The sequence below is a fragment of the Schistocerca americana genome, chromosome 3 (assembly GCF_021461395.2).
Source record: "Schistocerca americana isolate TAMUIC-IGC-003095 chromosome 3, iqSchAmer2.1, whole genome shotgun sequence".
NCBI classification, from domain to species: Eukaryota; Metazoa; Arthropoda; class Insecta; order Orthoptera; family Acrididae; genus Schistocerca; species Schistocerca americana.
The window spans coordinates 110,500,547-110,516,869 of record NC_060121.1 but is presented as its reverse complement, the minus strand read 5'-3'; positions in this window follow the sequence as shown (position 1 = coordinate 110,516,869).

Genomic DNA, 16,323 nt, shown 5'->3' with positions numbered 1-16,323 from the left:
TCACGGAGACCTCAAAGGCAGGGCACAGCGTCCAGACTTAAAATGGCAGAAATATGACACCTGCTGAACAGATTACCAGCTATGAAACCGGGAGTGATCGTGCTGTGTAACCAGTGGCACCGCACACCACCATGAGAGGTGCTGGACTAGTATGAGGATGACGAAAGCAGTCTGGCAACGGCCGTTCTCCACTCACGCATACGTTGGTCAGAAAGCTGTACGCAGAATAGAGATTCGTCCGAAAAAAAGACGTGGTACCACTCGTGTTATCGTTGGGCGCAGCGTCGTCTGCGCTACTGCATCGTGAGAAATCGCAAGATATTCACTATGGTAACAGCCCACAGTGCTCCGAATGTGTTCGAAATACCCGCGTAAGAAATTGTCTTTATATAAGCCCGCCCCTAGACAAGTTACTTGACGTGGCTATACGACACTGCATGTACGATAGAAAAATATGCTGCAGGCCAGATCGAAAAATATGCTATATGACCAGACGGATCCGGACACCCTTACGAATAACGTAATGCGGAAATGACAACTAGGTGTCACAAGAGGCGCTGCAGCCACTGTCGAACAGGACGTCGAGTGTTGTGTTGCCAGTAGGGAAGCAGTGACAGCAGAATGGGCCGGTCAGCAGAGCTCAGTCACTTCGAATATGGACGAGTCACTGGGTCTCACCTCAGTAACAAGTCTACGAGACACGTTTCAGCTTTCCTAAAGTTGCCGAAGTCGACTGTTGTTCATGTGTTTGCGAAGTGCAGAATGGGAGGAACAACCCCAGGTAAAATACACTACTGGCCATTGAAATTGCTATACCACGACGATGACGTTCTACAGACGCGAAATTTAACCGGCAGGAAGATGATGCTGTGATATGCAAATGATTAGCTTTTGAGAGCATTCACACATGGTTGGCACCGATGGAGACACCTAGAACGTGCTGACATGAGGAAAGTTTCCATCCGATTTCTCATACACAAACAGCGTTGCCCGGTGAAACGTTGTTGTGATGCCTCGTGTAAGGAGCAGAAATGCGTACCATCACGTTTCCGACTTTGATAAAGGTCTGATTGTAGCCTATCGCGACTGCGGTTTATCGTATCGCGACATTGCTGCTCGCGTTGGTCGAGGTCCAATGACTGTTAGCAGAATATGGAATCAGTGGGTTCAGGAGGGTAATACGGAACGCCGTGGTGGATCCCAACGGCCTCGTATCACTAGCAGTCGAGATGACAGGCATCTTATCTGCATGGCTCTAACGGATCGTGCAGCCGCGTCTCGATTCCTGAGTCAACAGATGGGGACATTTGAAAGGCAACAACCATCTGGAGGAACAGTTCGACGACGTTTGCAGCAGCATGGACTATCAGCTCGGAGACCATGGCTGCGGTTACCCTTGACGCTGCATCACAGACAGGAGCGGCTGCGATGGTGTATTCGACGACGAACCCGGATGCACGAATGGCAAAACGTAATTTTTTCGGATGAATCCAGGTTCCGTTTGCAGCATCATGATGGTCGCGTCCGTGTTTGGTGACATCGCGGTGAACGCACATTGGAAGTGTGTATTCGTCATCGCCATAGTGGCGTATCACCCTGCGTGATTGTATGGAGAGCCATTGGTTACACGTCTCGGTCACCTCTTGTTCGCACTGACGGCACTTTAACAGTGGACGTTACATTTCTGATGTGTTACGACCCCCGGCTCTACCCCTCATTCGATCCCTGCGAAACCCTACATTTCAGCAGGATAATGCACCAGCGCATGCTGCAGGTCCTTTACGGGCTTTTCTGGACACAGAAAATGTTCGACTGCTGCCCTGGCCAGCACATTCTCCAGATCTCTCTCCAATTGAAAACGTCAGGTCAATGGTGGCCGAGCAACTGGCTCGTCACAATACGCCAGTCACTAACTACCCTTGATGAACTGTGGTATCGTGTTGAAGCTACATGGGCAGCTGTACCTGTGCACGCCATCCAAGTTGTGATTGACTCAATGCCCAGGCGTATCAGGGCCGTTATTACGGCCGGGGGTGGTTGTTTTGGGTACTGATTTCTCAAGATCTATGCACCCAAATTGTGTGAAAATGTAATCATATGTCAGTTCTAGTATAATATACGGGGTGATTCAAAAAGAATACCACAACTTTAAAAATGTGTAATTAATGAAAGAAACATAATATAACCTTCTGTTATACATCATTACAAAGAGTATTTAAAAAGGTTTTTTTCACTCAAAAACAAGTTCAGAGATGTTCAATATGGCCCCCTCCAGACACACGAGCAAAGTCAACCCGATACTCCAACTCGTTCCACACTCTCTGTAGCATATAAGGCGTAACAGTTTGGATAGCTGCTGTTATTTCTCGTTTCAAATCATCAATGGTGGCTGGGAGAGGTGGCCGAAACACCATATCCTTAACATACCCCCATAAGAAAAAATCGCAGGGGGTAAGATCAGGGCTTCTTGGGGGCCAGTGATGACGTGCTCTGTCACGGGCTGCCTGGCGGCCGAACCATCGCCTCGGGTAGTTGACGTTCAGGTAGTTACGGACAAATAAGTGTCAATGTGGTGGCGCTCCATCCTGCTGAAATATGAATTGTTGTGCTTCTTGTTCGAGCTGAGGGAACAGCCAATTCTCTAACATCTTCAGATACTGTAGTCCAGTTACAGTAGCACCTTCGAAGAAAAAGGGACCAAAAACTTTATTGGCTGAAATGGCGAACAAATGTACATCTAAATGAAACTTTATAGCTCCCTTAATTCGCCGACAGATAGTGCTTAGCTCTGCCTTTTGTCGTTGCAGAGTTTTAAATTCCTAAAGTTGTGGTATTCTTTTTGAATCACCCTGTATTTGTCCACTGAATATCCGTTTATCATCTGCACTTCTTCTTGGTGTAGCAATTTTAATGGCCAGTAGAGTAATACAAGGCGCAGCTCACCTACTATTGGACACGGCGCGCCGAGCATTGCAGACGCTGGTTGTAAACTTCCAAAGTGCTATCACGAGGCCATATATACTGATGCGCTAGAGTAACTGGTACAGGTATGGATATTCAAATACAGAGATATGTAAACTGGCAGAACACGGCGCTGTGGTCGGCAACGCCTACATAAGACAACAAGTGTAAGGCCCATTTGTTACTTTGATTACTGCTGCTTCAATGGCAGGTTATCAAGAGTGATGTGAGTCTGAACGTGGCGTTATAGTAGATACACCAGCGATGGGACACAGCATCTCCGAGATAGCAATGCTGTGGAGATTTTCCCATACCGCCATTTCACGAGTGTACCGTGAATGTCAGGAATCCGGTAAAACGTCAAATCTCCGACACAGCTGTGGCCGGAAAAAGGTCCTGCAAGAACGGGACCAACGATGGCTGAAGAGAAATTGTTCAGCGTGACAGAAGTGCAACCCTTCAGCAAATTGCTGCAGATTTCAATGCTGGGCCATCAAGAAGTGTCAGCGTGCGAAGCGTTCAACGAAACAACATCGATATCGACTTCCGGTACCGAAGGCCTACTCGTCTACCCTTGATGACCGCACGACACAAAGCTTTACGCCCCACCTCGGCCCGTCAACACCGACATTGGACTGTTGATGACTGGAAACATGTTGCCTGGTTGAAGGAGTCTCGTTTCAAATTGTATCGAGCGGATGGATGTGTACGGGTATGGAGACAGCCTCATGAATCCATGGACATTCCATGTCAGCAGGGGACTTTTCAAGCTGGTGGAGGTTCTGTAATGGTGTGGGGCGCGAGCAGTTGGAGTGATATGAGACCCATGATACGTCTAGATACGACTCTGACAGGTGACGCATACATAAGCATCCTGTCTGATCACCTGCATCCATTCATGTCCAGTGGGCATTCCGACGGACTTGGGCAATTCCAACAGGATAATGCGACACCCCACACGTCCGGGATTGCTAGAGAGTGGTTCCAGGAACACTTTCTGTGTTGAGAAACTTCCGCTGGCCACTAAACTCCCCAGATATTAACATTATTGAGCATATCTGGAATGCCCTGCAACGTGCTGTTCAGAAGAGATCTCCACCCACTCGTCCTTTTATGGATTTATGGACAGTTCTGCAGGTTACATGGTGTCAATTCTCTCCAGCACTACTTCAGACATTATTCGAGTACATGCCACGCCTTGCGGAACTCCAGTGTTTCCGCGGAGGCCGTACACGTTTCTATGACTCAAGAGATGCATATTGAACCGATGTTGGAGCGGTATGATATTGTGTTGAATTTCCCTTTATTCCCACGTACAGTCGTGCTCAAAAGTATCAAAACGATCTGAATTGCATTTCGCTTGATTCACATGCAACCCGCATAACACAGCTGACTGGAAGGTCCTATCATCGCTCCTCGGTACAGTCGTTTGACTGTTGAAATTGGTTCCAAGTCACCACTAGAAAACACTGCTCTGTATAGCAATAACTCAAGATGTAAAGTAATACCACGATACTACAAATATCAGGGAACATCTTATCACAGATAAAACTGTTCTTATGGCTTGTAACCTCACATTTATTACAATAAATGACATACCTGAAATGTTACCACTCTCATTGTTACGAGTCTCGTTTCAAATTGTATCGAGCGGATGGATGTGTACGGGTATTATGACAAGCTCATGAATCCACAGACCTCGCATGTCAGCAGGGCACTGTTGAAGCTGATGGAGGCTTTGTAATGGCGTGGGGCATGTGCAGTTCTAGTGATATGGGACCCCTGATACATCTAGATACGACACTGACACGTGACACGTACGTAAGCATCCTGTCTGAGCACCTGCATCCATTCATGTCCATTGTGCATTCCTACGAACTTCGGCAATTCCAACAGGGCAGTGCGACACCCCACATGTCCACAAATGCTACAGAGTCGCTCCAGCAACACTGTTCTGAGTTTAAACACTTCCACTGGCCACCAAACTCCCCAGACATGACACGTTTCTGTAGACCTAAGCAATGCTGGAAATGATCTGAAGAACGACACCAGTGCACAATGAACGACTGGAAACGTGTGATCTGGAGTGAGCAATCATTCTATATCCATCGGAAATACGGTGGTAGTATTTGAGTTTGGCGGATACACGGTCAAAATTACATTCCATCGCGGATAGTGCCAACACCTGGACTGAGCCATTTTTCATAATTTGAATGTTCATGTGGTTGTGGTAACCCCCGGTTTTCTGGAAAAATTTAAACCTTTCATAGGCATTCTGTACAAAACTGTCGTCCCCACCAGTATTGATGATGATAATTCTGCTTCCTTCTGAAACAGGTTTGAAAGGACGCTGTAGTTAATTGCCACTCCAACCATTCGATGCTCAGTGACAAATGTGAACATGTGGCTCATTCATAGAGACAATAAAACGACGCTCAAGTCTGTACTCTCGCATACTTTTTAAATAAGCAATTCGTTTTCCCCTGATACTAATTTGTTCCTGAAGAACATTTCGGTTACACGCCGTCTTCTTCCATCTAAATCCTAGATTGCGGAGAATTTTACGAAGTGCCTTTGTATACCCTTCAAAAGGTATTATTTTTATGAATTCCCTTTGAGATGAGTCTTCTTTTATACGCAGTGTCGACATTATTCACCCCGCGGCGAACGACTTGATCATTAAAATTGTTTAAACTGGCCTTCTAAGATCTTCTGGGACTTTCCTTATGAGGTGTTCAAAATGACGAGGATTCACTCGCCTGGACTGTTTATTTCTTTCTTGATTCGCCAAATGGAAACAAACGATAAACCATTTACTTCGGCCCCTCATTTCAATGCGGATTTTAGTTTGAATGGCGCATCTGACACGGCTTTTTCTTGATAAACCGGTAGACATTTGCTGCCACTTCGTGTGTTTGACAATGAAAAGCTTCGCCCTTGAACTTGCTGTGTACTGGCGCCATCTTCGACTTGGAGCGTTTACTCCCAGAATCATTCTCAGTTGGAATTCTTGCGACCGAGACGCTTATGTCTACGAAACAGCACGGTTTTGGAAAGCATCTCTCTTGCGAACTTCAGCTTGCCCTTTTCTCACAGGACATACTGCGAACTACGGGTGAAGGGCGACAGGTAGATTCCATATTTCTATATTTCCGGAAAGCATGGAAACGATACCCCACGGGAGACTGCTACGAAGGTACGAGCGTACGGAATAGATTCTTACATAAGTGAGTGGCTAGAAGACTTTTTAAGAAACAGAACCTAGTGTGTTGTCCTTGACAGCGAGTGTTCATCGGGAGGCAAGTATTTCTTGAGGAGTGTCCCAAGGAAATGTGACAGAACCTCTATTATTTTATATATATATATATATATATATATATATATATATATATATATATATATATATATGGAAATGATATGGTAGACAGAATGGGCAGCAATCTGAGGTTGTTTGGTGATGCTGTTATGTAAGGGAAGCTGTCGAGGCGTGTGGATTGGCCGCGCGGTTTGAGGCGCCACGTCACGAAGCGGGCGGCCACCCCCCGCCGGAGGTTCCAGTCCCCCCTCGCTCATGGATGTGTGTGTAAAGTTAGTTTAAGTAGAGTGTAAGTCTAGCGACCGATGGCCTTAGCAGTCTGGTCCCATAGGAATTCACACACATTTGAAGATGTCGAAGTTGAGTGATTGTAGGTGGATAGAAGACGATTGGACAAAATTTCTAGTTAGTATCATGAATAGCAGCTAGCTCTAAAGGTAGTAAAATGGAAGTTAAGGCAGATGAGTCGGAAAAACAGACCCGTATTTTTCGAATACAGCATTAGTACTGTACTGCTTGACACAGTCACGTCGTCTAAATATCTGGGAGTAACGTTGCAATGCGATATGAAATGGAACTAACATTTTTGGACTGTGGTAGGTAAGTCGAATGGTTGTCTTCTGTTTATTGGGAGAATTTAAGGAAAATGTGGTTCATCTGTTAAGGAGACCGTATATAGGACGCTAGCGCAACCTATTCTTGAGTACTGCTCGACTAATTTTTGAGATACGTAACAGGTCGGAAGGTGTCGCAATTCGGAGGCGGGCTCCATTCCGAGGAAATCTAGAGATCATGTATTTGAAGCGACTTCAGAACAACTCTACTGCCGCCAACATACATTTCACATAAGAACCACGAAGATCAGACACGAGAAATTAATGCTGATAAGGGTGCGCATGGATAGTCGTTTTTCCCTCGCTGTCTTTGCTAGTGGAACAGGAATGGAAATGGTACAGGACACTCTCCCACACGCACCGTACGGTGGCTTGCCCAGTACGTATGTTGATGTAGGTGTACTAAATCTGCGACGAACATCACTACCTTCTCGTTGATTCGGCACTTGACAAAGAATGTTCGTCCACAGGCGTTCAGTCCCCTCACTTAGAGTGTCCCTTCCACACTTCAATCGGTGATCAAGGCGAATGCTGGACGCACTCCATATTAATGACCGCTAATAGGTGTCCAGGTATTTTTGATCATATAGTATAGGGGTATGTACCTCGTCTCGGGCGCCAGTCGCAGTAGGCCGCTGAGATCCTAAATGGCACTGAGCATTACACTCCTGAACCCATCGCCGCCATATTCGTATGACAGATGAGCGAGAAGCAATGTTGGAGGATGATAAACAGCCGTGTCAATACGCCAGAATCATACGACAGTCGAATTCTCACAGTCGTTGGAGCTACTTAAAAGAGGCATAACTCACAAAGAACTATAGACCTATGTCTCTAACGTCGATCAGCTGTATAATTTTTGAACGCGTATTATGTTCGAGTATAATGACTTTTCTGAAGGCTAGAAATCTACTCTGTAGGAATCAGCATGGGTTTCGAAAAAGAAGATCGTGTGAAAACCAGCTCGCGCTATTCGTCCACGAGACTCAGGGGACCATAGACACGGGTTGCCAGGTAGATGCCGTGTTTCTTGACTTCCGCAAGGCGTTCGATACAGTTCCCCACAGTCATTTAATGGACAAAGTAAGAGCATATGGACTATCAGACCAATTATGTGATTGGATTGAAGAGTTCATAGACAAAAGAACGCAGCATGTCATTCTCAATGGAGAGAAGTCTTCCCAAATAAGACTGATTTCAGGTGTGCCGCAGGGGAGTGTCGTAGGACCGTTGCCTTTCACAATATACATAAACGACCTTGTGGATGACATCGGAAGTTCACTGAGGCTTTTTGCGGATGATGCTGTAGTATATCGAGAGGTTGTAACAATGGAAAATTGTACTGAAATGCAGGAGAATCTGCAACGAATTGATGCATGGTGCAGGGAATGGCAACTGAATCTTAATGTAGACAAGTGTAATGTGCTGTGAATTCACAGAAAGAAAGATCCTTTATCATTTAGCTACAATATAGCAGGTCAGCAACTGGAAGCAGTTAATTCAATAAATTATCTGAGAGTGGGCATTAGGAGTGATTTAAAATGGAATGATCTTATAAAGTTGATCGTTGGTAAAGCAGATGCCAGACTGAGATTCATTGGAAGAATCCTAAGGAAATGCAAGCCGAAAACAAAGGAAGTAGGTTACAGAACACTTTTTCGCCCACTGCTTGAATACTGCTCACCAGTGTGGGATCCGTACCAGATAGGGTTGATAGAAGAGATAGCGCGCTTCGTTACAAGATCATTTAGTAATCGCGAAAGCGTTACGGAGATGATAGATAAACTCCAGTGGAAGACTCTTCAAGAGAGATGCTCAGTAGCTCGGTACGGGCTTTTGTTGAAGTTTTGAGAACATACCTTCACCGAGGAGTCAAGCAGTATATTGGTCCCTCCCACGTATGTTTCACGAAGAGACCATGAGGATAAAATCAGAGAGATCAGAGCCCACACAGAGGCATACCGACAATCCTTCTTTCCACGAACAATACGAGACTGGAATAGAAGGGAGAACCGATAAAGGTACTCAAAGTACCCTCCGCCACACACCGTCAGGTGGCTTGCGGAGTATGGATGTAGATGCTGATGTACAAAGAGCCAACGCTCAGATGCAATTTCGGAATAAGAAATCCACGGAGCAACTTGTATTTGCATACAGAATAGAGGCGGCGTAACTCGTACCAAACTTACAGGAGCGCATATCCAAGCATGGCAGTAGACTTCATGGCAATCTGACGTTCGTCGGGTACCATATTTATGATGTTTAATGGCCTGTTGTGCTATATGACCCTGAGTTTAGGGCCTCGTTCTGTACGGAGCTGACTGGAGCTCAGTCAGTGGCAGAGAGCACTCCGCACAGCCCACAAGGCGGCCAGCGACCCGCATTCCTGTCTCAGGCGGACACCGGCGCGGCGGCGCCGTGGGCAAAGTGGCGGCGAGGTGTGGCCGCCCTAGGGGTTGCTTGCGCAATGTCCACCAGGCCGGCCGGAAAGGTCGCCACAAGGCTGCTGGTCTAGCTTTTAAAACACCGAACAGAACAGGCTGGCTTGCCGTGGGCTGGAGGTCATTCCCCAAACACACAAAACGCCAAGCACCCACACCGTTTCTCACACTCGATCGGTGGTCGCCTCACTGCTTGCTTATATCCGTAAGGCAAATGGCGGAGTAGACGTTAACAGTGGGATAGCACCGGAGAGGGATTGAAATTCAGGGTGTCTGTACACGTCTGACAAAAATATGGAAACACAACGAGAAATACGTGCTTGAACATATATCCAGATGCCAGCCAAGATTGCAGCAGGTTAGGCTGTTGTATCTGACCACGGACGCACCTACGCAGTGTCCTCAGTACTTTACGAATATCAGTCGCGGTAAAAACAGTGTTCTGTGGAGTTTTGATTGCATTATGTCGGAACAAAGCATATAAGAATGTGGGAAGTTTCGTGGTACTCGGATGGTGGTTGCTTCCGTCATGAAGAGAGTCGAAGTGGTTGCTGCTTCGAAGATTTGTACAGCACACAGGGAAAGCGGAAAAACGTCTGCTAAATCAGAACGTGGAGGAAAGTGTTTGATGAATAATTAAGATAGACGGCCATTGAAGAGGATTTGGACGAAAAATAAGACAACGTCCGCTGCAGAAGTCGCTACAGAACTAAATGTCGCATTCGAGAGCACTGTTAGCACCAGAACACACACACCAAAAAAAATTTTGCCTCACCCCGGTTTCCGTAACTCCTGAAGATGGACGATCACTGTGGATATCGTATCACAGAGACAGTCCCTTTGACTGATGTCACTAAACCCGCCCAAAGATGTAAACAACCATGCATGAGCAGCGCCTATTTGACGTGGGGGTACGACGGCCGATCAGTTCCAGTCATTCCACCAGGAAGGAGGTACACGGCTCGTGTTGTCTGTTGTTCAATCATGCCTAGACGGTCAATATCGCGGATCGATCGCGTCCGCATTGTTACTTTGTGCCAGGAAGGGCTCTCAACTAGGGAGGAGTCCAGGCGTCTCGGAGTGAACCCACCGATTATGGCTCGGAGGAACCCTGACAGCAATCCCACCCTGTTGAATAATGTTTTTCGTGCAGCCACAAGATGTCGTGTTGCGACTCAAAGTGTGCGCCATAGGCTGCATGATGCGCAACTTCACTCCCGACGTCCATAGCGAGGTCTATCTTTGCAACCACGACACCACGCAGCGCGGTACAGATGGGCCCAACAACATGCCGAATGGACCGCTCAGGATTGGCATCACGTTCTGTTGCCTTCAACAAGACAATTGTCGGAGACCTGTTTGGAGGCAACCCGGTCAGGATAAACCCCTTAGACATACTGTTCAGCGAGTGCAGCAAGGTGGCGGTTCCCCGCTTTTTGGGGTGGAATTATATGGGGCCGACGTAAGCCGCTGGTGGTCATGAAAGGCGCCGTAGCGGCTGTACGAGACGTGAATGATATCCTCCCACCGATAGTGCAACCATATTGGCAGCATATTGGCGAGGCATTCGTCTTCATTGACGACAATTCACGCCCCCAGCTTGCACATCTTGTGAGTGACTTTCTTGATGATAACGACATCGCTTGACTAGAGTGGCCAGCATGATCTCCAGACATGAACCCTATCGTAAGTGCCTGGAATATGTTGAAAATGACTGTTTATGGACGACGTGACCCACCAAGCACTCTACGCCGAATCGCCATTGAGGAGGAGGAGAGTGCCTTGATGAGCTTGTGGATAGTATGCCACGACGAATGCAGGCATGTATCAATGCAAGAGGATGTGCTATTCGGTATTAGAAGTACCAGTGTGTACAGCAGTCTGGACCACCACCTCTCAAGGTCTCGCTGTATGGTGGTACAACACGCAATGTGTGGTTTTCATGAGCAATAAAAAGGGCGGAAATGATTTATTTTCTGTACAGGTTCCGGTACTCTCGGAACCGAGGTGATGCAAAGCTTTTTTTTGATGTGTGTATAACGTACGGAGCTCCATAAGTCGGGACTTGCATGCGAACTGGAATTCCAAAAATACTGATGCAAACGGTCGTAAGAGGTAAATGTGGTGCCAAAGCTATGAAACTAGGACTATGGTTCAAAGGCCGAAAGCCATTTGGCCGGATGACTGTTATTGCACACTATTTACAGCTTCTGGCGGACTTCACGTCCGAAGAGTGAAACATGGCGAGGAATGGCAGACGATCTGGGAAGCTATATCGTGGTACTCCATGGGCCCTATGGTTACACGGAGCTCCCATCACTACCAAGTAGCACGCGGCCATTTTGGTTGATCAGGTCCAACCAGTGATTTGTTACCCAATGGTGATGCTGTGTTCCAATACGAAAGGACTTCGGCTCACACAGTTCGCATTGCACAGGACTGGTTTTGTGAGCACCAGGATGAATTTTCACATCTCTCCCAGTCACCTTAGTCATCAGACCTCACTATTATTGAGTCTTTGTCGCCTATTTTAGAGAGAATTTTGCGTGATCGCTATCTACCTCCATCATAGTTACCTGAAGTTGCCACTATTTAGCAGGAAGAATGGTACAAGAGAGCCTTGAAAACTATTCAAGACCTGTATTCATCCATTCCGAGACGATTTCAAGCTTTTTTAGACGCTAGTAGGTCTCCTACAACGTGTTAGGCATGTAATGAGTTGTGCATAAGTGTTTTCATATTTTTGTTCAACCCGTGAATGCCAGTGATAATGTTCGCTGGTTGACACTGTGATGCTGAGCAGAAGTGAGGGAGGATTGCAGGAACTGTCTAACGAGCACATGCTGTGGATTGTGGGGAAACAGAAGGGAGGCGGTAGTAATCAGCAATGTCGTAAAGGGGATTGTCGATCAGGTAGACGAAGTGAAACAATCGTGCTACCTTGGAAGCAATGCAGCACATGGTGGAATAAGGAAAGAGAACAAAGGACAGATTAGATATGATAAAGAGTGCATTGGTAGCCTAAAGAAACAAGATGACGTGGCAGGCAAAGCAGGGACGACGTAAGAACCAGAGTACTACAACTGAAGAGGGAAAATACCAAATATTGGCCTTGGTTTGGGAAAGAAATTTCTTAAAATGTACGTTTGAAGCAGAACACTGTGTGGTAGTGAATCATGGAGTTTGAAAAAAAAACCTGAAAAGAAAAGAAGCTAAGCTTCTGAGACGGTGTGCTACAAAAGTGTAACGAACTGGACTGATAAGCTAAAATAGGAAGAAGTTCTTCACAGAATTTCCGACGAAAGCAACAAGTGGAAAACATTAACTGGAACAAGGGACCAGATGATAGGAAATGTGTTAAGACGTCAAGAAATAACATCCATGTTCCTTGCGGGAACAGTATAGGTTAAAAACTATACGGGAAGAGAGAGGTTGGCGTACATATAACAGATAATGGTGGATGTTGGATGCCAGTGCAATTGATGAAGAGACTGACAAAGGAGAGGAATTGGTGGCTGGCCGCAACTAACCAAACGTGAGATTCATGACCTACAAGAAATAGTAATTTTAATTTTGATAATCAACAGCCGCAGTTGCACAGTTTGCCTACAATTTGAGTTCCAGTACGGCACTCGTGGCTGCCGCATCGCGGTCGTGAAGTGGGGCCGAGGCAGTTCCAGATAACTTTTATGGATTTATAGTTTTAGCTTGACGATATCCACTATGGACAAACGGTAGCTACTATTAATATTCTCCTCGGGTATGCAGCCGGATCGAAACGTCTTCATGACACAATATTTCTGCGGTCCAACTGGCCGCCATCTTCAGGTGAGAGTGCTGGTGCACGAACTCGCCGGCGAGATCGTGCACCAGCACTCTCACCTGAAGATGGCGGCCAGTTGGACCGCAGAAATATTGTGTCATGAAGACGTTTCGATCCGGCTGCATACCCGAGGAGAATATTATCAATTCTTACGCCGGGAAAGCCTTCGTAGTCACGGTAGCTACTGTTATTCTGAAGAAGGTTGGGTTATCCCGACTGAAACCTAGGTAAATTCTAGGTAAACGGTGCAACTGAGGGTGTTGATTATTAAAATTAAAATTAATATTTAAACAGTTGCTGACAGGGCAGCGAAATTTTGAGATATGTAAAAGAAATAGCTCAAGAATTCATTTAGAGGTCATGGATCCATCTTTAGAAAGGAGCAATGACTGTGAGTCGCCACTTTCTCTGGGACTGTTAGAGTATGGAACAGCTTTTTACTCATATTCGAGAAATTGTAAACTGTTGCTTAGAGACACGGCATGGATTCAACCTACGTGACTCTACTGAAGAGCGTATCCATTAACGTGACAGCTTCAATTGGACTTTATCAGGTAATTACAAAGTTTACAGTTGGTAGAAGATTGAGGCAAGTAGATTCCGTACCAACAACACTCATCAAAACTCTTCTCAGAGGTGGTTTACGGATCCCTAATATGAGAAAAGGAGTACGTGTTGCGGAATATGTGTGAACCACCTTGGCTCCGGTGAATAAATTATCATTTGCTGTTGGCGTAGTCAACGGTTCCTTTCCGAACTTACTGACACATGATCGAAAGTAGTCCTGAAAATCAGCCAGATTAAGACATAAGAGGAGAAGAAACAAGAGATACAGTTGCTTTTGGAATAAAACTATTACTTCCTAAACAGGAAGAAAAAGGGTACATGGACTGAGGAGATGATGCAACACAGTGAAAGTAAGAAGGAATGCTGGAGGGAAAGTAAAACAACAGGAAATTAAGAACTAAAATTGACACTTCTCGGAAGAATCTCACAACAGAAAAAAAGAAGACTAAAATAATATACAATCAACATACTGAAAACAACACTGTACAAAAGACCTTTTTGTATTTATTGTTGTTGAAGACAACAACTAGATGGGCAGGAAAAGGACCAAGAAGGAGCGTAGCAATGTTTTCAAGGGTTTTTTGTGAACTAAACAGTTTTCAAAAGTAAGCTTCTGAAGTGTCTGTAGAGGAAATTGTCAGTCGCAACGTATCACCATTTACACTAAGTGTCCACGGGGGAGAGGCATGTTGAGAGTTACAAGGAGAGACATGTAGTCACATGTATTAGGAACGAAGTAGAATGGTGGACGTAATCGTGGCTGTCAAGAGGCGGCGGGCGCAACGTGTAACCAGACGAGTGAATGGCAGCTAGAGCAGCTAAGTACTTCGTAGGATCCCATAAACTGTGAAAAGTCCTAGGCGACAACCTGACGGATCATCACAGTAGACAAGAAGTCTTTCATGGCTTCTGAGACCATGTTTGGCACTAATGATTAGACTTGTCTTGGTCGCCAAAAAATACGTTTCTTTGTTTTCGCTTCTCACGACGCGTTTCGGTATCGTCTTCATGAAATTTTTTGCCTAAAATTGTAACATAAGGCAAAGTAAAAAACAGGTCATTGCAGTTACATAGTGAAGCTGCGTTGTATAATTTACTTCAGTGCTTAGTATCTCGTCATTTTATAAACGTTCCTTCACAATGTGAATGCGCAACCTAGCTCAAGCCGCACGGCACGTTACAAGGTAAACTTCTTTGTCACTAAATAGCGCTAGTCACATTATCAATTCAAATGAGAAAAGAATGTATCTATCATATAGCATTCACTTAATTCAATGGAATGTAATTTTAAAAACAATCTATACATAGGACGTCAATTAGAGTAACGTACTCTTACCGCAAAAAACTTTGTAGTATGTGAAGCTTCAATGTATTTACATTACAATTTTACCAACTGCAGTACATGTTTAAGCAAACTTATATCAGGAATATACGTATACAGCTCATTACAGGCTTAGGTCCAAAATAATACGAATATTGTCTTAACAAGCCATTGAAGTACGTCGTGCGTGATAGCGAATGACAAAACTTAGCAATATGGCATATTGGAAGAAGGGAGCAAAAAGTATAAATTACGAAAACTCAATGAGATACGATTAGTTGTGATGAAGTGTGGCATGTACAAGAAAATGTAAGTAACAACGACAGATTCGTTAAAAAAATAAAAATAGCACACACAGTTTTGGCCTACGACATCAAGTTACAGTGAGCAGGAAGAAAATGTTTTTAAAAAATAGGAAGGAGGAATCAGGAACGTTTAATACAACACCATAATGGGATGCTACCATTTCATTTCGAGAACGATTGATGCATATAATACGCTGCTAGGTTTAAAAATATCCAATCAAGTAGCATAAAGTTAATAATACAGATCCTGTTATATACAGCAACAATCAAAATGTGTTATTGACAAGTGTCGCTTGTTCAGGAATAAAAATGAACTGAAGCGCGTGTAATAAAAATGCGCACTTTAGTAATCTGTTAAAACATAGGCAAACGGCAGTCAAACGATTTGACACTATGATGTAAATTAAAGGAAAAAATCAATTTACGAAGAGTTATACAACTGTCTCACCTAGACTATTGCCCTGCGACATCGCGATAATTAAATTCGTTAATCAATGTGAGAAATATAGGAAAGGTGTGTGCCTTTTATTTGCTGTTGCACTTGTGGCGCAAAATGTCATTAAGTTTCAGTAAAGCATATCGCGTGAGAAAATGTCAAGCACTTCTTCTTTCAAATATTACTTATAAATCAATTGATTTCCGAGGAAAGCAGCATACGATGTTCAATCAGTGCACTTAATGGAGGCTGCGTGGATGACAGTAGTAATGCACGTAGGAGCTGTAATCAAACGTAAACGTGAAGACCACGAAGTCTGCGAAATTCTAGAGACGAAGGCCTTTATCCAGCAATGCATTTCGAATGGATGATGATACCTAATAATGAATACATATATTTATCGGGCCTGTAGACGTAAATGTAGTAGCGAATATTTTTTCATTAAAATGTACACACCGATATAGGTGTACAGTCACTTTTTAGTCTCCAATTATATTGGGTAAAAAAAATAGTATTCTGTCACAAACTATAGGACTATA